The 22,025-nt window shown below is 40.4% G+C and overlaps 1 protein-coding gene across 2 annotated transcripts in view; it reads left to right on the top strand.

The window, feature by feature from the left end:
* Positions 1 to 1,094: 1,094 nt before the first annotated feature.
* Positions 1,095 to 22,025, top strand: part of DAAM1 (dishevelled associated activator of morphogenesis 1) — a 154,463-nt gene continuing 133,532 nt past the window's right edge. The window contains exon 1 of one of the 2 annotated variants that reach the window (XM_004681825.2): positions 1,095 to 1,199. The gene's annotated coding sequence lies outside the window, so the exon portion shown is untranslated. The remainder of the gene's footprint in view (positions 1,200 to 22,025) is intronic. The other variant, XM_012724620.1, reaches the window with a different exon arrangement.

Below are 22,025 nucleotides of genomic sequence, written 5' to 3'. Positions count from 1 at the left end.
CTGATAAATAAATATCCCGTAGAAAGATCTTATATAAGATTTTAAAATTAAAATCTTCCTAAAAGGTTAGAATTCTCCAACTTATCTTTTGCTTATCTTTAAGTAAAATAAATGTATTAAGATATGACGATTCTGATGTTTGGCTTAGGTAATTTAAAAATATTTAAAGATTGGAAAACGAGGAAGAGCATTGTGAATTTGAGAACACATTAATAGATGTGTATGACATTTACTAAAACTTTACACAAGGATTCTGTCTTCCTGGGAGTTCCACAGTGCGGGAAGTCAGCCGCGGGGAAGAACAAAAGCATGGCTGCGCGATAGTATTATCTCTGCAGCAGCAGCAGCAGCAGCAGCAGGCTCCCTGACGGAGGGTTGCTGCAACTGCTTAGTCTCTTACTCTGCATTTTTACTAGTGACAGCCTCCGTAATTCTGTCAATTCAGACAACTAAGCTGTTCCTTCACGTTCTGGCTGGTCCCTCAGATTCAGTTACACGGGGAGAAGGGAAGCCAAGACAGAAAGGTGAATTGTACCAAGTAGGGCAACGAGGATTTCTCTCCTTGGGGGCCAGCGCTTTCTCATTCTAGGGGACGTGGGGGAAATTCCAGGACTGCATTTAACCCAGAAACCAGCGTGTCCTCTAATTTGTTGCTTTGCGTAGATAAGGCAGTGAAAGGTTTAATCTTCGCTTTCCAGCTGGGGCGAAGAGAGCCCGGTAGGTCAGAACTGCCTGGCCAGTGCACACTATGCCGGGACTTCTCGGGGCCCCCGGAGCCCGTAAAGAGCCGAGTGGAGGTCAAGTCAAAGGGCGAGACCCGAGGGGTGGCTCCCGCGCAGCGTGTAGCTAGGTTTCCGAACTACCACCAGTAAACCACAAACCAGGAGGGCGGAGAGAGGCGGGGCGACGGGGCGGGGACGAAGCGACCGAGGTGTCTATTGGGAAGTGTAGTTCGTGAATTCAAGTATCGTAACTCCTCAGGCGCTGCTTGTGGAGTTGAGACTACAACTCCCAGGAGTCTATGGGCCCCGCAGGGGAGTCCATGCGCAATAGGTACTATTTTGTATCCTATCAGGCGAGGAGAGAGTGATGTCACCTGTGAATTGTAACCTACTAGCGTCTGTGAAGGAAACTGTTTAACCGGATCCCATTGTAGCCGGAGCGCAGAGCCGCCTTTCCAGCATGCAGGGGCTGCTCAGGTAAGGGGCACGCGCCGCCTCGCCTGCCGCACTCATTCATTAAGTGGCACCGCACGGTGGCGCGGGGGTGGGCACGTTGCCTCCGGCCGCGTTCTGGGTTTGCCGCGCGCTCATACAGCTTCCCCGGGGCTCCCGGGCCAGTAGGTAAATATTAAACTCGTCCTTCAGGTTAGGTCTGGGTGGGAACGGGACCTAGACAGTTCCCGGCTGCTAAGCTGGGTTAGAGAAAATGGCTGCAAGTGCGGCGTAAAGCTAGGCGAGCCCGGAGGAAGGCGCCCCCAAGGACGGGGGTCCCTCCCTCCTTTCTTTCTAAGGCTTAGGGATGCCTGGAGAGCCTGCATGGGACCACTCGCCGCCTTGCTGCAGGCACCTGGGCTGGGTCGATGGAGGTTGTGGCTTCGGCTGGGGACTACGGGAACTGCCGTTGTCGGGAGGTGCTGGCTGGGGGGCTCCAAGAGGGAAAATCCTGAGGTAGGCTTGGTGGACTCGGAGGTGGCCATGGGAAAAGAGGGTCTCGTTTACCCGTCCGCGCCCGAACCAAACCCTATCATCCCAGGCACCTCACTTTCAAGCCTCATTTTGAAAGCCTGCACCTCAGCGGGGTGCAATTCTGGCCAAGTAGGAAGCTCAGCGTCTCGGAAGAGAGAGAGGGGGGAACCTTACTCTGCGGAAAGAGCTGGGAATGTTGGCGGACAGCGGCTAAGGAGGTTGTGCCGCTAGCGGACCGGGTGCCACAGAGTGCTCACACCTCCTGTCCCTCTAAAGAGGGGGTGCACCTTAATCCCCCAGTAGAGCTTGCGCCCTAGATAAAGCGCACCTGAGCCGGGCGAAGCGTCTACCCTGGATTCCTGGGCTGGGAGGTGGTGCTGCGGTGCAAGGTGGCAAATAATGTAGTGGTTAGGTTCACTGTGGGGCAGGCGGGATGAGCATCGGGAGTTCTCAGCTGATGCTAACACCCAGCGGGTTGTGAGTCGCTTGCCTTCCCACTGGAGACACGCGGGAGGCACCAGAACTATATAAAGTCCCCCGGATTTCCTTGCCCTCGCTCATTCATCAAATCCTATTAATGGTTTTATTCTCAAGTTGCTCACAGGCTAGGGTTAGGGTGTTCCGCCTTGCCCCCATAAAATATTTTAGTGGGTCCAGAAATAGGTGCCCACACTCCATTTCCCCCTCTCCACGCGTAAGGGAGCATCCAGAACAAATGCCACTTATCACTGTTTTGCTCCCATTGAGCTGGTAGTTTCTTTAGACTGGAGATGGACCTAGTGAATTGAAGTGAGTTTGTCAGCTAGATGAATCTCGTTGCCATGGCGACTCTGCCGTCGGAATCCTAACTGCTCCCACTGCTGTTTCAATTCGTTGTGGCTCTGCGGGCAGCTGGGAGGGCGTGGCCAGTGGGTGTGGTCAAACGTTCGCCTTGGGCCCAGCTGCTCACTGCTCCTCACCGGTTTCACAGCCTCGGGGCTTCCTCCATTCTCCTGTAAACAGCCGAACGTGGTTCAACTCCTTTCTCTCTTGGCGCACACTTGCCCTCTCCTCATCTCCACCTTCCTTTTCAGAAATTATTGTTTGGAGTCTTTATCCTGAGGCAAACTCTGAAAATTACAATTGGAAGATCTCATTTCCCTTAGAAAATTCTTTGCTTTTACCCGGCTACTGATAGCGGCATCATTTTCCTAGTAGGGCATTCATTGTCCTTTATCCTGCAAGAAGGGAGCATCCTGGCCAACTGTAAATGTTCTCATTTTACTGTCGGTGTAGGTCTCAGGCAGTTATCAGGAACAGTTAATACCTGAAATTGAATTCTGGATGTCGGCATTTTCTCCTTTGGTTCTCATGAAATCCAAGTCTGCCTCCATGCAGGTCCTTTAGAGCTAAACACACTGGGCTGGCATCTGGAGCCTGCTTCCGCTCTGGCTCTGTCATACTCTACTCTGGGGTTAACCCTTTGCTTCTGGGGACCTCTGACTTTAGGAATATGGATGGGTAAAGGAGTATAGAAGATTTCCTAAAGTTCATTCTTGGTGTAAACTCTTGTGACTGTAGGACATTGTCTTTTACATTTCTCAAGGGAACCTGAAGATGAGAATTTAAACCCAGTCTCTGACACTATGGCACTGGGTTAATTTCTGAGCCTCACTCAGATGGCAAAAGAGCTGCTCTTCATGGCAATCTTTACAGTTAGGCAAGGCAGCCATACTACTTTTTCCTATATTTCCTATATTGTTTCTGCTGCTTTTTCTCATTCTCTGTACATATGTTTACCCTTTTACCTTAGAATTGTTTAGGTTTTGCTTTTTAAATAAATTCTTGGTGGAAGACAGCTATTTGTAACTTAATTGCATTAAGTGTAATTCGATTACACAAATAGCTCTGTTTTTCTGTTTTCATCTTATACCAAGTTGGATTATTATATTACAATGAAGGGGGGAAGTATAGTAAGAACCATTATGCTGTCATTCATATGCAGCTAGGTGCCTGGGGATGCTGTATGCCAGCTGGTTGGCATTCGTTATCTTGTTTTAAGTAGGTGGTTATATCTCCACAAGGAAGCAGAATCAGAAATTGTCAATCAGTTTTTATATTTGTCCTATAACATCACTGAAAATCACATTTATTTGCTTACTTCTTGCCTCCTTATAATTCTGACACCAATTCCAGTGTGTAGGGTTCTTCCCATTCCTCTAAGATCTCTGAGAGAAGGGTCTTTGTCTTGTCCATCCCATTTCTTCAGCATTTAAAGCAATATTTGACCATTATAGGTATCTAATATCTGTTGAATCAAGGTTGATTGGAGATCCAAGATCAGTCTGCATTCTGTCCACTCATTGTTTTCAGTTGCGATATTCCACTTTGTTTTCTATCAAGTATTTGCAGCTCAGCATAAAACAAAACAAAGCAAAAAAGCCCTGGTAACATATGACTTGAAATGTAAAAGGGCTTCCATAGGTCTGAAATAGATGTATTTCAGAATTATTTGTTTTTGGAATACGTTCATGCACATAGAACTTCCCCCTGCCTCTGATTCTTCTCACTCCAAACCAGGCATTTCTAGATTTCTAGCCTTTGTACTGTCTTGGCCCAAAATGCTCTCCCAGTAGGTGTATGAGAGGATAATTAGGAGACCAAAACAAAGATGCTTAGAGGCTTTTATGTAGCTACCAATAGCCTGTGAGGCACTTGGGTAGAAGAGTTGGATAGTAACTCAACCTTCTGGATGGAGTTGTGCTGGTGTGTAAACAGGACCAGTTACTGGGTGGGAGACTTTTGCCCAATACTTTCTGTTATCATCCAGTAATCAAAACCTTGGAGTTTTCCGAAGTACCAATTAGTGAGGAGGTGTGATAGTCAAGAGGGTGAGGTACTTGCAGGAGCTGAGTGAGTAGGTGAGAAGGAATTTGAATCCTGGTTTTCTTGCTTTGTGGATATGCTCTGGGTGTTAAGAATAGTGTGTCTCTCTGTGGTTTTATTTGAACTCCTTTCTTTCAAAGGCTGCTTTTAGCGTTGGTGCGGTGGCCACCAGGTCAAACAAGCTATTTACAAATAAAACATAGTTTAGAACATAAAGTGTTTCATTTTGTAAATATTTTGGAGGTGGTATGAATAATGGCTTTGACTTGAGAATCTTGAGGTCCTCTGTGAAATCACTTAAAAAGTTACAGCTGTTGGATCAGAGGAAACAAGCTTTTCCAATAAAGCTGGTACCACTGAGAGCCTGAGGTGTTTGTTTCAGGAAATAATCACTGCCCTTGTAACTTCTGTGGGCCCTGCCTGACTGCTTATCATTATGCTAGTATTTCCAAGTGTTAAGCCTATCCTTACACTGTAGGAAACAAAATAACTGCTGATTTAGCAACATTTTTTTTTTTTTATCTCTAGAGGAAGTACCAGTTGTAAAGAAATTATTTTATGATAATTTTTCTTCTTTGGTTACGGAATGGTCACTGTTACCTATCTTCGCATTGAAATTTCTAACTTGGTTATGGAGGAAATTTTCTAAGTGAACATATATTATCTTAAACTTTCACAGCATCAGTTCTTAGTGGTTTCCAGAGAGCTCATTATAGAGGCTCTTTTTAAGAAATAGCACAGGTGCTGTTTAAGAAATGGGGGCGGTGTTTGTATGTGGCTGGTGATAACATCTGTTTTGCTGGGCAGAATGAGGTGGAAGGTACCCACCTGAAATTACATTCACTTAACAAGCATACCCTGCTGTCTTTTTGATGATTGTGTATAGAGTGGCTGATAGATTGAAAATGAAGGGTAGATCTTAAGTGCCCCTACACCTTCCTCCAAGCTACTACTTGAAATGGACCGGAAGTTAAAATAACAGATTTCCATACAGGACATATGAAGATAGATTCGGTTAGATTTGGGTCTCTATTCCACTCTAGCAGGCTATTTCTGAAGCACAACAAGAAGTTTACCTTTTTTATTTTCTGGGATCCTTTCCACTGTTTTAGGAATAGAGAACAGCATTTCAAAGTAAGGTTGTGTTCATAGTACACATGTCAAAAAAAAAAAAAAGGTTAAAAACTAAATCCTGGGAGCACAGTACAAAAGTCCTCTCCCCAACCCTTCAATAAATCTGAGGTCACCAGATACACCCCCTGCTTTGAGGAGCTTATTTTCCTTGTTGATTTGAGCATGCCTGTGACTCTGCAGCCCCCTCATCTGGAATGTGTACTCTGAGTGTCTCAGTCCTCCCTGTACTTTAAGATCCAGTTTGGGTGCCTCCCCTCCCCTTTCTACCCTTTAGCTTTTACCACCTTCCTCTGCTCTCCCTACCCTCAGGGCATTCGATCTGTCTATACAACTTAATGCTCACCGCTGAGGATACATTAATAGTCAAGGGATGTGAGGTGCAACTTTCCTACTAAGCCATTGACTCACAATGACTGTATGGTGGCTGTATCACCATTTTACAGAGGAGGGAAACTGAGGCATGAAGACATTAATGAACTTGCATTTGAACTCATGTAGCTAATAAGTGGCTGAGCAGGTTAGGAACCTGGTTAGACAGCAAATGCTCTGCTCTGTTGCACTGCCTCTAGTCTTCCTTGTAGGATTCTTTTCCTTACCTCAAGTGAGGGAAATCATATCTTCCTTTCATCTCAATTCTGAAACAGTGCTAGGTCTTTAACTGCTGGCTTGATTGAGAGTGAAAATGTTTCTTTCTTTACTTCATGATTTCCTATAGTCTGATATGGAACAGAAAATGTTGCGTTTATGTATTTGAATGATAAAGCCTTTGTACTCCCTCTATTTTACTCTGAATCGGGTAAATTATCCGGAAGAAGGAAATGGTTTATATTTCATTTCTAAATATATTTGGAGGCTGTCCAACATTAGACCCCATTTGTTAATTGAGATAACTTCAATAGGCTGAATCCCTTATCTGAAAAATACCCTTCTCCTAGGGCCACAGAAGCTTGCTTTGAGAGCTAAGGGTGCCCATCATTTCTTAGTCTCCTTCTCTCCACAGCCCTTATGTTTTTTAACCTAAACTGTGAAAGTTCCTTTTTAAAGAAAACAATGAAAATTTGAGCAGCAATTGACATGTAATCTAATATTAGGTATCCTTAGATAAGAAAGCAAACTTCCCCCCTCCCCTGCCACCTCAGAAGAGAGACTTATTTATTTTTGAGAGTGAAGCAAATTTGGTGCCAAATATACAATTGTAATTCTTTTAAACCATAGCAACTATTATAACTTAACTGTGGAAAAGTAGGGGAGAGAGTTCAGTTTCCAATATAGTTGGTGCAATTTCCTGACTTACAATAGATCTTTTACTTTTGGCTTTAAAAATGGGTATTGTGCCACTTTGACTATTTAATGAAGACAATTGGCTACAGCACAAATTGTGTAATTTAGGGAAATCTTAGGAAAGCTATGCTCTAACAGCATATTCCCAGGAAGGGAAAAATGAAAAGATTTGTTAGCGATTATCCACTACGATATTCATTCAGTAGACATTGGTTTCAGAAGCTGGCTTTTTTTTTTTTTTTTTTCATTTATCTTGTTACACTTTCTAAGTAAGTCATTCACCTTTAATAACTTGTGCTCATTTTTTTCCTATTAATTGTCCTAGGATTGAAGCTGAAGGTTACTTGGATTTTTGCCGGGCACACAATTAGGGTCACCTATTTAACTGACATTTGTCGTTTTCATTTCTGGGGAAAAAATGCCTGCTGTGGTTGGCAAATGCTGCCTGTCCTGTCGACTTTCCTAATTTAGACTTCCAAGAGCAGATAGCCTAGATCTGAGCTTTGGGCATAGCTTGGGCAATACAGATAGCCATCTTTTATTTTTTGATGTTAGGTCCTATGTTCAGGTTTATTTGCTGAGCTCAGTTTGCTAGTAACATACAAACCAGGTCAAGGGCATGGGTTAGCTTTGCCAGTTTTGGAGCCACAAACTGCACCCATAATCCTAGTCAAATCACTTTTAACTCATGCTTTGGCCACAAAGGAGACAAGGCAGTATACTGTGAATATATTAGTGCATAATCATCACCCATTGGGGCATCCGATGATACCATATTATAAAGTGGACTGATGGTAGGGGTGTCCTTACCATTTTTTGATCCCTTAAGTTAGGGATAAAGCTTTGCCAGCAGTTTGCAAAGGAACTGAAGAGTAGACATTTCTAAAAATATGCCAAAGCACCATAGTTTTGGTCTTAACCTTTTCTTGGGAAAAAGTGATGATGGATTTGAAAAAATGCACTTTCATTTCCCATATTAGTTGTTGTTGTTTTGATTTAGGATGATGGAAGCAAAGCAAACAACAAATATATTTCTGCTTGTTTGCCATTCTGATTCTGTGTCATTTGTGGTATTCCCCTTCCTCCATTGCTTAGCACCCAATGGAATTCAAACCAGAAGCCAGCAAGGGTGTGGAATGCAACATGCTGGAATTCAAGCATATGACTGACACCAAGTTGAGTTCAGAGTTAAATGAAGGACCAGTTAGTATATTTTTGTATTTTTTTTTAAATCAAGACTAGAGATTGGATTGGGCTGGGAAACCTCGATGACCCATTTTGTGAGCCACACACACTCACATTTCCAGCTATACAAGTTTCAGGAACTGTGGCAGGAGGCTGCCTTGTCTTTGAGATTTTCTGCTAAAGGTTTTATTAAAATACAAAAAATTACATTATTTTTAGTCTGACCCAATTTCTTTTTAGGCTGTGACTGAAGTTACCTTTCTTCCACACTCCACTTTTCCTTACCACACTCCTTGGGTTGTAATTTCAGTGGAGGAGCAGTGAGCTGCTTCCTTGTCAGTTCTGGCACAGCATCCCTGGGGGCAGAAGGAGGTGGCTGTCCGGAACTGACAGGGTTCCATGTGAGGGGTGCTATGGTCAGTGACCTTGCAGAGAAGCATGTCTTCTTCCACAGACTTCTCATTTAAAAGAGGGAGCTGTGCAGCAGAAGTGACAGGGGATGACTTACATTTTAAGTCTGCCAAGCTCAGGTTGTTTTTATGTTGGAACAAGTTGGGGGAAGTAGGTGGAGAGAAGGACAGAGGGAGTTATTGGGTTTCACTTATCTTATCATTTGTTTCCCACTGGATTGCCTTTGTTTATACTGTCTCTTAGGCCAGGAATTCCTCCAACAGAAAGCATGCAGCCTCGCGGGGATATTAATATCGGGGCTTCCTTCTTCTTATGTTCCATTTGCTGACTTAGCTTTCCTTTTTTCCAGCCTGACCTGAAAGGAGGGCTAGAGATACTTAACCTGCTTTTCCTTCTTCTGTTATGTGGAACAGAGCTCTTAAAACAATGACTTTGCTTTGGAGCAAATGTTAATGATTTTTCGGTTGGGGATGTGGGAGTGGGAAAAAGGATAATATCAAGTAAGGTTTAAATTTAACATCTTTGGATAACTTATTTATATCAGTAGAGAGTTTATTGCCAAACTAATGCTGGACCCTTTAAATTAAATCTCTCATCTTTTGGGTGTTTTGCATTTGCACAGAGAGATAAGAAACACTGTTTGATTTTTAAGTTCCGATATGGGTGATCTTGGTTATTTATTTCTTTAAACTTTTGGGTATCTGTTTTCCCATCTGTAAAACAATGAAAGTTCTAAAATTTTATGAGAGCAAGTTATTTATGTTCTCTTAAAATAATGACTGCACTCATGTGACACTGTGTAATAGTGATGTCCTGCTCACTGGGTTTCTCTGCCGTGGAGATCTGTGAGGGGAACTCTGTGTTTTCATCTTTTCGAGTTTCCAACTTTGGCTCCTACCAAACTTTGTGCTTCATGGGCTGCTCCTGGCTGGAGCTTAACCCTCAAGATTTCTGATCTCTCATCTGTTTTCTTTACCTGAACAGCTATTCTTGTTTCCTAGTCCGAATGCTCAAACTGTTCCAAATGATATAAGGGATGAGGCTAGACAGTGTCTTAGGTGATCATTCAGTTCTGTTTCAATTGATAATCTTCTTTAAACCAGAGTTCGACCACCAGTAGTACAGAGGATGGAGGTAGCCAGCAGTCAGTTTATGTTTGGCCAGCAGTGTTATTTTTAAACATGGAATGGTTTTAGTGAGCATTTAAGGTCTGATTTGCCTCAGATCTCACTATACCATTGTGCCCCTTTGTTTATGTATTTCTTTACCTCCATGGCATTTGAAGGGACTTGGGTTTGTGGTCCCTCTTTTAAGCTAAAATAAGTTGGGATGAACATCTCTCCAAAGTAGGCTAGCCACCCAGAACAGGGCTTTTGTGTGCTGCGCGCTGTATGATGTTGAACAGCGCCCTTGGCCTCTACCTGGTAGATGCCAGTTAACAAGCCTTCCCAAATTTTAACAATTGAAAATGTCTCCAGATACTGCCAGATGTCCTCTGGGGGCAAAATTGGCTCCTTTTGAGAGCCAGTTGACAGATTTTAGATGGTCTGAGAACTGTAAACATTGGATCAGCTTGGATATTTAAGGATAAACTGGAATTCATCTGGGAAACCGAGTTTCCCTGCTGTTTCTATTTATTTGGGCAGTTGGTTAGAGCAAAGTAAAGGTCAGTGGATTAGACCCTTTGGGTCACTTTTCCATTCTTCCATGACCACAGCCTGGGAGGTCAGCCACATTTTAAGGACATGTCCCTGGTCACAACAGGGGACTGTGAGACACTGATGCTGGGTCAGGGCAAGTCCATGAGAGCTGACTGAGTAAACAGCTTTGAAGCCCCTGGCCTGTGTTGGTAGGTCAGTACTGTTATCTGTGGATAAGGAAGATGAGGCTGTGGGGGAAGAAAAGATGAGCTCTGTCATTATTGTCAGAGGCCAAATACTTTCTTCCCCTTCCCCAAAATGATCCTTTGTATTTAAAAAATGACAGCTTAGGCCCTCCCTGGTGGCGCAGCGGGTTAAAGCACTGCACTAAGAAACTAAGCCACTTCCGCATGAGTTCGATTCCCGCCTGCCCCGGAGGCGACCATTTGGCGAGGCAGACCTCTCCTGACCCGCCCGCTGCTCCCCTCAGCAGTGTACTTCGTAGATCTGCCTGTTCTGCTTCCCGCTCTGTCTCTGGTGAATCCTCTCACCCTCTGCATCTCTGGCCTGTACCCCAGTTCTGAACGAATAAATAAATCTTTAAAAAAAAAAAAATGACAGCTTATCTCAGATCGGCAGTGTGGAAAGAGTGCTGAAAAGGATTAACAGAGTTGATGTTTCTTTTTATCCTTTCCCCCAAATAAGAATGTCTCTAAGTCTTGACTAAAACTTGGACTTTGGGAACATTCACATTTGCCTTGCCTCTTAGAAAAAACATTGCTAAATTTTCAGTATATTAAGAGAAAGTGTAGTTTTCATTAAGCAACCCAAGCTCCATTCCTGAGCACCTAATGAAAAGAGAATGCTTGGGAAGCGCAGTTTTGGATAAAATGTACATTGAAGTCCCCTTTCAGAGGGATGATTGGGATTTTTGAAGGGATCCTGAAGGCACCTCTGATGGTTCTCTAGTAGTGCAGCCTCATTCTCTGTGATGGAATCAATCATAGTATTTAAAGGCTCCTTTTAATATCTGCCTACTAGTTCCCTCACCCCCAATTTGGCACCAAGAGCTGTAAATAATTCTATAACAAATATGACAGCCGTATACTGGTTTTCTGGTACTAGAGAACATTTGTTAGCATGATACAGTATTAAAGAAAGAATTAGCACAATTAAAGAAACAGAATATAGGGCTCATTTTTAGGGGTAATGCAGTGCTTCAAAATTATTAATAGTTGCCTGAAATGTGAACATACTAAGAACCACTGAACTACATGCATCAAGTGGATGAATTTTATGGTATGTGAATTGTAGCTCAATGAAGTTGATATTTCAAAAGAAGGAAGGCTTTTGGTATAATGTCCATTATTTCTCTATTTTTTAATCTTTATGGACATTAATTTTTTCTCTAAATAGATGTTCTACATGAACAAATAATAAGTTGGTAATTCCTTAATGTTTATGGACAGCCTCCCCTGCCCCCCCATGGGAAACTTTGTAACAAAGAAATGTTACAAAACCTTGCCCCATGTTTTTCTCATATTTTCTAACAGGGGCATTGAAGGATAGAAATCTTTATACTATTTTATACCTACTATAATGATAAACTAAGGTTTTGATAAAACACTTGATTCAGTCACAATTTGCCTTTACCTTGTTCCACTGGATTATTTTGCAGGATTTTTTTTGTACTGTAAAAGCCATCACACTGTAAAAAGCATTCAATTATGTAATCTTGCCAACAAAGTTAACTGTGTGTATTGGATAAAGGAATATTTCATTATAAGGGAAGCTTGAGGTTTCTCAAATTTGGATTCATGATCCTCTGAGAAACACTGCATTGAAAGTTAAATTGTTAAATATTTAGGTACTTGGTGCCAATGGGGTCATAAATCATGTGTAGAGATAGGCTTTGAGGATCTTTAGTATGATTCACTTGTGAGATATTTAGCCAGGCATGTTAGTTTTATGGCTGCAGAATGAATTACCACAAATTTAGTGTCTTACAATGCCACTAGGTCAGAAGTCTAGGCATGCTGTGGCCAGGCTTTCTGATCAGGCTATCACTAAAAGCCAAGGCTATAGTTGCCAGTTGGGGCTCTGAGATTTTTCTGAGCTCACTGTTCATAGGTAGAGTTTATTTCCTTGGGACTGTAAGAACCAGGACTGCTAGCTCTTGGCCTTAGACTACTTTTCACTCCTGTGGCCACCCACATTCATGCTATGTAGTCCATACTGAGGTTCACACTTGATGTTTGCTTTCTTCCGGGCTTCCTGGAACACATCCCTCTGACTTCTGCAGTCAGCCAGAGAGAAATCTGTTTGACGGGCTTACTTGATTAGGCCATGTCCACCCAGAGTAATCTCCTTTTGACTTTGCTTGTAACAGTCCTGAGTGAGATCACATCATACTCATTGGTTTCACTCATATTCAAAGCTGGGGGAAGACTATCTAAGGGCAAGGGTAATGGGAGCTCATTTAAAATTCTACCTATTAGTGCAGATAACAAATTATGCCAATATATTGATAATTAAGATGAAAACTACAAAATCCAAAAATGGGTGGGCCTTCATAAATCTACTTCAATACCCTCTATCATGCTAAAATGCCGCCTCCTTGGATTTATGCTCTCCATTCTACTTTGTTTGCTTCATTTAGAAAAAACAAATACAAAGACAAAGTTTTATTATTGAAAATTTCCTATACCCTCCCTCCTCCAAAATAATGCAACTCGTATGGCCATTTCTAAATCTTGTTTTCTTTCTGATACATGTTGTTTTGTCCACCGTGAGGAATGTTCAGGGTAATTCTGAAACTAGCCAGAAGTTTAATTTTTTTGATTTAAAACTAATAGAAAACTGTTTGGAGGTTCTTCAAACTGCTAAACATGGAGCTTCCTTACGACCCAGCAATCCCACTCCTAGGTATCTACCCAAAAGACACAAAAATACTGATTGAAAAAGATACCTGTACCCCCATGTTTATTGCTGCTTTATTTACAACTGGAAAAACATGGAAGCAGCCCAAATGCCCAAAAGTAGATGACTGGATAAAAAAGATGTGGTACATATATACAATGGAATATTGCTCAGCAACCAAAAAAGAGAAACACATATCTTTTGCAGCAACTTGGATGGAACTGGAAAAGATCATGCTTAGTGAGATAAGCCAGAAAGAGAAAGAAAAATACCTGATGGTTTCACTCATAGCAGGAGTATAATGGACCAGGTGAGAAAATAACAAAAATAATGAACAACCATATACCAGAGACATTTTGTGGGGGTGGAGTGGGGAATGGGATCAAAAACGTGGTGGGGGAGGGAAATGCACGGGATTATGGTGATGGCACATGGGTGACTTGGTGATGGGAAACCCGCGGGGATTACAATTGAGATGGAAAAAAAATGTACAAAATGATGTAAAAATAAACTTTTGTAATAAAAAAAGATAAGAAAGAATTAATAAGTAAAATGATAGGATAGTTAAAAAATAAAACTAATAGATTATAAAGTTGTTTTTAAAGGAAAGTATAAAAATAAAGAGAAATCTTGCAAAGGAGTCAATGCTAACATCATTGGAAAATATGAAGTTTTGAACATACTTTTGATGGCATGTTATTAGTCTTGTCTTTTCCCTAGCTAAATGTCGTAAGCATTTTTCATAGTATTAAAAAACACTTTTAAAAGATTTATTTATTGATGTATACAGGAGTTTGGTACAGGCCAGAGGTATGGAGTGGGGAAGGGGTATACAGTATTAGAGGATTCACCAGAGACAGAGTGAGGAGCAGAACAGGTGGATCTACTGAAATACTCTGCTAAGGGGAGCAGCAGGCAGACAGGAGAGGTCTTCCTGATTGGATTGTGTGACTGTGGCTGCTGATAGTTTCTTAGTGGTGGCTTAACCCCTTGTGTCACCTGGGAGGCCCATAACAAACATTTATTGTGGTGAAAACATATCTTAAAATTTACCATCTTAACCATTTTTAAGTGTACAGTTCAATAGTATAAAGTATATTGACATTGTTGTCAAACAGGTCTCCAGAATCTTTTCATCTTGTAGAACTGAAACTCAACCAATTAAACATCTCCCTTTCACCCCTTTCTTCCAGCACCGGTAGTGACCAGTCTATTCTTGTTATGAATTTGACTAGTTTATGTACTTTTTCCAAATGGAATCATATAGCATTTGTTCTTTTTGTAGTTTACTTCACCTAACATAAAACTCCTCAAAGATCATTCATTTGGTAGCACTTGATAGGAATTCCTTCCTTTTTAAAGCCACATTATATTCTGTAATGTATACAACAAATTTTGTTTATCTATTCACTCACTGATGAACATTTTGAGTTGCTTCTCTCACCTGATTCTTGTGATCATAGCTGCTATGAACTTGGATGTGCAAGTATACCTTCTAGAAAATGCTTTCAGTTTACACACACACACACACACACACACACCATATAATCTAACCTGAGGCTAGATTATATGGTAGCTCTATTTGTAATATTTTACAAAACTGCCATGCTCTTTTTCCATTGCAGCTGTATCATTTATTCCCACCAACAAATGTGCACATCCTCACCAACATTGGTTACCTGTTGTGTGTGTGGTTTTTTGTTTTTGTTTTTTGATAGTAGCCATTCTAACGGATGTGAGGTTACTACTGTTAATAAACTTCTTAGATGTAATGGCAATTTATTTCCATTTTACGTTATGATGTAGGGTAATCATTTACGTTATGATGTAGGGTTTTTCTATTAAAGTTTTATGAATATCTTTCATATTTCAGATTATTTTCTTAGGATACATTACTAGAAATAAATAAAAAGGTCAAAGGGCATATAATTTAACATTTTTATAAGTGCTGCAAATTATCTGCAAAAGTGTTAACCAGTTGGCCACTGCAACTGTATGTTAAGTAGCCTCTTTTGTTTCATACTTGTCTATGCTGAATATTGTTATTTTACAGTGATCTGTGATTGAACAATTGGTAATTACTATTATATTGTATTTTAAAAATTTCATTTAAAAATTTATTAAGGACCTCCTTGGTGGCCTAGGGGTTAAGTCTCAGCATTATCACCATTATGGCTTCACTTTGATCCCTGGGTAGGGTACTAACCCACATCTGGTACCTCAGACCTTTCCTGACTCAGCTGTTCTGCTCCCTCTATGTCTCTGGTGAACCCTCTCACTTCCCCATCCCTGTCTGGAACCTCTGGTCTATACCTCAGTTGTTCTATGCAAAAATTAAAAATAAAAGGATTAAAAGAAAATTATTAGATATAACATTTTTCTCCAGGCTATTTGTAGTTTTCCTTTCTCAAATGGCTTGCTTGTTCACTTATCTACTTAAATCTCAGTGTTTTGAACAGATGATAAAAGAGGTTAATTAACAATTGCAAATATGAAGCTACTAGAATATTTCATAAAAACAATAAACAATCATGAACTTATTAGGAGGAAATTTAGAAGCTCTTCAGGCACATTTAAAGTGACCTAAAATATTTCTTGGTGGTTTAGGGTTTCTAGCTGCAGATTTACATAATTAATTACCTTTAAAAGCCCTTTCTTCATTATCTAGAGGAAAACCTTAGGTCAGCTCCTGTCATTTTATGGCCTGCTTGTATTTCCTGGAATTTTTTTTTTAGTGTTTATTATTGTTCTTGCTTTTTCTGCTGATAGGGAGACTACTACAGAGGAGGTGTTTAAAGGCAGGCAGAACAGGCAGATGATATGTAGTTTTTCCACTGGACTGAACATGTCTGGAGGAATAGAGGTAGAACAATGAAATAATCCAAATATTATGAGGAGGGAGGCAGAAGTTTATATTACAATGGTTTATGTAATAAAAGAAATGTTATACCCAGTCCTCTTTGTTTATAAATGGTATTGTAAAATAGATACTCAAATGCTTAGCTAAAATATTTTAAAGCATAGCCTCTTCACCACCTAATACTGCAAAAATGCTGTGTTCATCTCTGTATAATTGGCTTCATATCAATGTATAAGTCAATATTGTGAGGGAAGTGGGTTTTCTCTTAAGTGCTTTAGGTTCGTTCTAATTTAAACAGACAAAATAATCCCCATCCAAACATAGAGATGTTCATGTTTTGAAACTAACTTTAGATGGTTATGGTAGTCTAGTAATAGAATATAATTCAGTGTTTCTCAGCACTTTGGAAGAGGACTGCTTATTTATTATTATCATAGTTCTTGTTCACATCTATTTTTATGGGGGGCTCTGTTTTGAGATGTTCTATTTGTCTTCATTCAAGAAGCAACAAACAAAACACAATCTGTGGGTGTCTTTAAGGTAGGTGTTGGCAGATTGTCCTGTGCATTTTTTTTTTCTTTGAGATGACATGATTTGGTCCAGGGGTGTAGATGTTATGACAAGAGAATTCATTGGAATAAGGATCAGGATCCTGAAGAGATCATATTTGCACTCCCCTTCTAGAAAGCTAATGTCTTCCTCATCTGGAAGAAGGGTATTTCTCCCCAGCTGACTCATTAGCTCATAGGCACCATTCAAGTCACAGGTGGTTGGACTTGTGACAATTGACTGGTAGGACAGAACTGGGCACCAAGAGTACCAAAAATGCCTTCTAAAGAACAAGCCCGTTCCTTCACATGCTGTGGACAAATGATAACTTCCAATGTCAGAGGGAATGTGTTGTGTCAAATTTTTATGCTTTTTGGTCTTAAAATGACAAAATCTTTTGAAATAATTTTAATATGAAACCATAGAGATTATAAAATATTTTATTCTGTAGCTGGTTTAGTCTGGACTGGATATATTCAAACATGTTTTTCTTGTTAATGGTAAGAATTCCATATTGTTTTATGAACTTACCAAAAAAAAAACAATTTCAGAAACATGAAACATTGCTTTGTCATTTTCTCATTCAGCCATTCTTTATTCATTAAACTATAAAAGTTTTAGGTGGAATGAATTCAGTGTACTTTTAGGTGGAGTGATGGATGGATTCATATTTTATAGCTTTCTTTAGGTAGACTTCATTTTTTTTTTTTTAAGGGGCCAGGCTTTCTCATAGGTCAAGCTTTGACAATTTGCAAGCTATATCATCCTTAATTTCATATTGAAATTACTGGTTTATGGTTATTAAGATTTTCAAATGTATAGTGTATTTTGTTCTGTTAAGGAGACATTTTTAATACCTATGCTTAAAAGGGACAAACTGAAGGTGTGTGTTATAGCAATCATACTATAATTTATTTAATACTTTCATCTATTCGAAAGACATCAGCAGTTTTGAATGAGATTTTTTTTTCCATAATATCAGATAGGAAGCCTTAGATTTGCAATTATCTCCAGAACTCCTATGAGTAAGTAGGTTGGAGTTTCAAACCACATATTATGGCTTTATTTTGTAGAAATTAAGGAGTGAAAATTCTTTAGCCTGCTATCTACTCTTGTGACTGGCCAACAATCTCTTGGGCTTCAATTTCCTCACAGGTTAATATGGTGAAGTTTGGATTAGCTCACCAGTTCTGTGATAGATTTGTTGTCTGTGTTGTTAAGCATCAAAAGTCAGGATGACTTTTATTTAGATCTCGCAAAATTGAAACCTGACTTGTTGAGTTTTCAAGCCATACATTTATTGTGATGGCAGAGTCAGAGTTAGAACTCAAGTCTCCACTAACCATCTATCTTAGATAATTATCTGACTCTGCCTGAGAGGTCAAATACACATGCTCCTCCCCCTACTTCCTATTCCCGCCTGTCTGCCATGGCAGACAGTGTTTATCTAAAGCTTATCTAATGTGGCATTTCTTTCCTCTTCATCCTAGTCATAGTCTCAGAATCCTCAAAGCAACATTCTACGCTCATAGACAAGCCACTCACCTTGTTTGACATTGATATTATTTTATTTAAAATAAAAAAGGGCCATTGTTTTAGTCTTTCTGAAGGAGATTTTATGTTTAACTCAAATCGAATATTGTATTCTCTGGAACAGTGTTTCCCAATGTGATAATTGCTTTTTAATTAAAAAAATTACAGATTGTCACATGACTATGAGTTTGGCAACAGTTTAAATGATTTTGTTTTATTAATCGCAGCACATAAATTCATTTAGAAAAATGGGCATACAAATCTGTGTGGGACATTCCCATCCTTAGGTAGAATGCTTCTGTTCTCACCCTAAGCCCCACTCACCTAGATTCAGGCATTAGAAACCATTACACTATGCCACTTTGTCTTTTTTTCTTGGTTTCAATTAAATGCCGTAAGATTGAATTTTTGTTTTGAGTGATCTCATTAGTGGTTTGCATACTATGTGCTTCAGAGTTTCGGGAATCCAGGGGTGCCTCAAGCGATAGCTCCCCTTGCCTTACGTCTCCCAATTTTAACCATCTTGTCTGCTTCCAACTATGTACTGTAACCAGGTTCTCTTTGAAATTTCACTTGAACAAGTGGTTTCACAGTTTTAAAAGAACTGAAAACCACTGATAGTCCTAAAATCATATTTTACAGAGTGTTTTGGGGTTACTCTCTTAGTTACCACTGGAGCCAGGATGAGGGCCTGGACTGTCTGGCTAGGAGGCCACTCCTCATCCCCTACCAGAGCTGCTATTCATAGGACCAGTGAGGATGTAAGCCGACACCTCTGCCAGAGTCAGTGCTTACTTATATGGAAGGAAAAATTGTTTACATTGTATTATCAGGGGACTCAAATCTGTTTCTACCCTTGAATAAAAGATTATGCGATACACAAATTTGTAAATGTTTGTCCTGTTTGGGTCTCTCACTCTTTGGGGTGGGTGGAAGGATGAAGAAGTTTGTATATTTATTTTAATTTTATTTTAAAAGAGTAAAGAACCATGTTGCAGGCACACGTCAGTTCCCTTTCTCTTTCCCCAGTGTTTCCCCTTCCCTATTGTGTTTGTGGTTTGCTTTGCCTTGTTCTGGTTTTAGCAGTGTTTTGGTCTTTATCCTGGATTTTGCCTGCTGGCGAAGGACAACCTCAGGGCTCGTTTCTCTGCAGTGGTCATCTGTTGCCATTAGTCAACATGCATGAATATATCCGCCAGTTGTGATACTTAACATACTTGGTCTGGACTACCTTTTTTTCTTTTTTTGGCCTTAGGGTTTTAGCACAAAGCCAAATGTCCCTCTGAAGCTTGCTATGGCTTTTAGGACTTGCTCACCTCAGTTTGCCTTTGAATGTGGGGCTGTCTGTGATCCAGGATAACTGGAATGTGTGTCTAGTAACAGTTCACAGAGGCTGCTGTATAGCTCTTGGCTCTGGATCAGAGTGTGTGCTGTTAAATGTATCTCGATTATATTCTTGGTTGGCAGGACCCAGGTAGAGCTGGTGTCTTCACCCCCTACCCTCACCCCCCATGGGCTGCTCGTTTCCCGTCCTCCTCAGGAAAGTCCTCTCCGCATCTGGAGAGATGATTTTCTGTGTCAATAGTTTCAATTTTTTTCCTTCCCTACATATTTTTTTAACACATTTGGTGATGAGAAACCACAGTGGAAACACTTCATTTATAGTAATTTCCAAAGCAAATTAGGAACAGAAGAGTGTTAAAATGTCCATAACTCTTATATATGTTGCTTAAGTTACTGATTAAGCTAGCTGTAAAGCACACCAACAGTCACTGCTGCTTTAGGTAAAAAGTGTAGGAGTGTAACCCCAAGGATTATTGCTTAGAAGCTCATTGAAACAGGCACCCTATAGGCTCTATAGCCCAGTTAACTGTATTGTGTCAATGTCAATTTCCTGGTTTTGTAAGATATTATCAGTGGAAGAAACAGGGGACTTTTTTTTTTTTAACTTCTTATGAATCAATACTTACAGCACTGTAACAATTAATAAAAAATAAACACCCTAAGAATAATACCATTTCAGGTGATACATTTTAGGTCTGACTTTCTTGCCTCCCTCCTTCTCTCACCTTCCTTTATTCCCTCTGTCCTTTTTTCACCTTTTTTGAAATACATTTCACATACATAAAAGTCACCTACTTTAGGTTACAGTTCATTATACTATTCACAGAGTTGCGCAACGACCACCACGATTTAATACTGGAATATTTTCAAGTCTCCAAAAAAGAACTCCATACACATGAGCAGCCATCTGTCCCCACCTTCCCACCACCTTCCTTCCCATTCCAGGCAGCCATTAATCTGCTTTCTCTCTGAAGAGATTGGCCTGTCCTATACATTTCCTATGAATGGAGTCTCTCAGTGTGTAACAGCCTTTTGTGGCTGTCTGGCTTTTTTTTTTCATTTAGTATAGTGTTTTCTAATGTTCATTTATTTCATAACATATCAGTAGTTAATTGTTTTTTGTTGCCACATAATATTCCACTTTGTGGGTTATACTACGTTTTGTTTATTCATGGATATTTGGTTGTTTGAACTTATTCATTACTATGAATAATGTTGCTGTCAACATCTGTGTACAAGTTTTTGTGTGAACATATGTTTTCAGTTCTCTTGGGTAAATACCTAAGCATGGAATTGCTGGGTCTTACTGAGATTCTATGTTTAGCTTTTTGAGGAACTGCCAAATTGTTTTCCAAAGTAGCTGCAGTATTTTATATTCCCAACAGCACCTAATGAGGGTTCCGATTTCTCCATCTCTCAGGTGTTTCTTTAGCACTGTATTTTTGTTATGTTTATGAAATGTTTCCTCTTGTCTTCGTGGATATAGGTACAGGTTGCTGAATGATAATTATTGAGGAAATGAAACAAATAAAAATCAAATAAATTACATTCAAATTGGCTCAGTATAACTCTGGAAACCTTTCAACTCCGAGCCTACAAACCTTCCTGTTTGACTGGATATGATATTACCAGGAATTTACTTTCCTGCTTTTATTCTCCCTGAGGAGAAAAAAAGAAATATGTCTTTTCCTTAGCTAGACATAGAGGGTTCAAGCAAACATAAAGGATCTCTGAGTTATTAACAATTCCATAGGAACATATTCTTGGTTTATGCCCAGAGTAGTTTCTTTAAAATCATTCTCTCAGTGCTGCTTCTGCGATGTTCTCCACCAGAGCGTAACATAAGAGCTGAATCAAGGTTTGTTCAGTGGGTGTTTGGAAAAGAAATGGTGGCTGGATGCTGGTCAGCTGGCTCTGGGCTGTTGGCAGGCCCATCACAGACCATGCTTTCTGCAGGCCGCAGCCTCTCTGGCTTATGAAAGGCCTGCACCAGGCGCTGATGTTTGCATTGGCCCTGTCTGAGCTCAGGAGAACAAGGCCTTTCATAATCCACCATGGCAGTAAACAGGCAACTCTGGAGATCCCGGAAATGGCCTTGTGCTCCAGTTGAAGGCAAGATGCCAGCTCCTTGCCCTGTGTAGCTGACTTGGGGAATAGGCTAAAGTGAACACAGGGTCCAGGGCAGGGAGCACAGAAGAAATGTTTTTTAGTTCTGATACATGGATATGATAACTCCCACTGTCCTTTCACCACCATTGTTTACTTTTGGTTGTGGGTTGACAGTAGACAATCAGATTATTCTGCTGGTCGAAACCACGCTATAACAGAAAAGGCCTGCTTCTATGAGTGCCTTTCTTACATTGTTCCCATTTTCAATCTTGCACTGCAGAACTTTGTGAATGATGTTTGCAAGGGTAGATTCTCTCCAGGTTTTTATTCAGACATCTTTACGCACTCAGTGTCAGTCTGTGTCACTCCTTGGAGCTGTGGGTCATTGTACACAGGTAGGGTCTGGAAGATAAGTGTTGGTCCTTACAGTCTCTCCACACCTGTTTAAGCCGACTTTTCTTTTTTGACCCTTTTTTGTTTGTTTTCCTCTGACTTCACAAAATTTCT

This window comes from Condylura cristata, unplaced genomic scaffold (genome assembly GCF_000260355.1).
Source record: "Condylura cristata isolate star-nosed mole 26May11 unplaced genomic scaffold, ConCri1.0 scaffold00013, whole genome shotgun sequence".
NCBI classification, from domain to species: Eukaryota; Metazoa; Chordata; class Mammalia; order Eulipotyphla; family Talpidae; genus Condylura; species Condylura cristata.
This window is presented reverse-complemented; position numbering and strand designations above follow the sequence as displayed.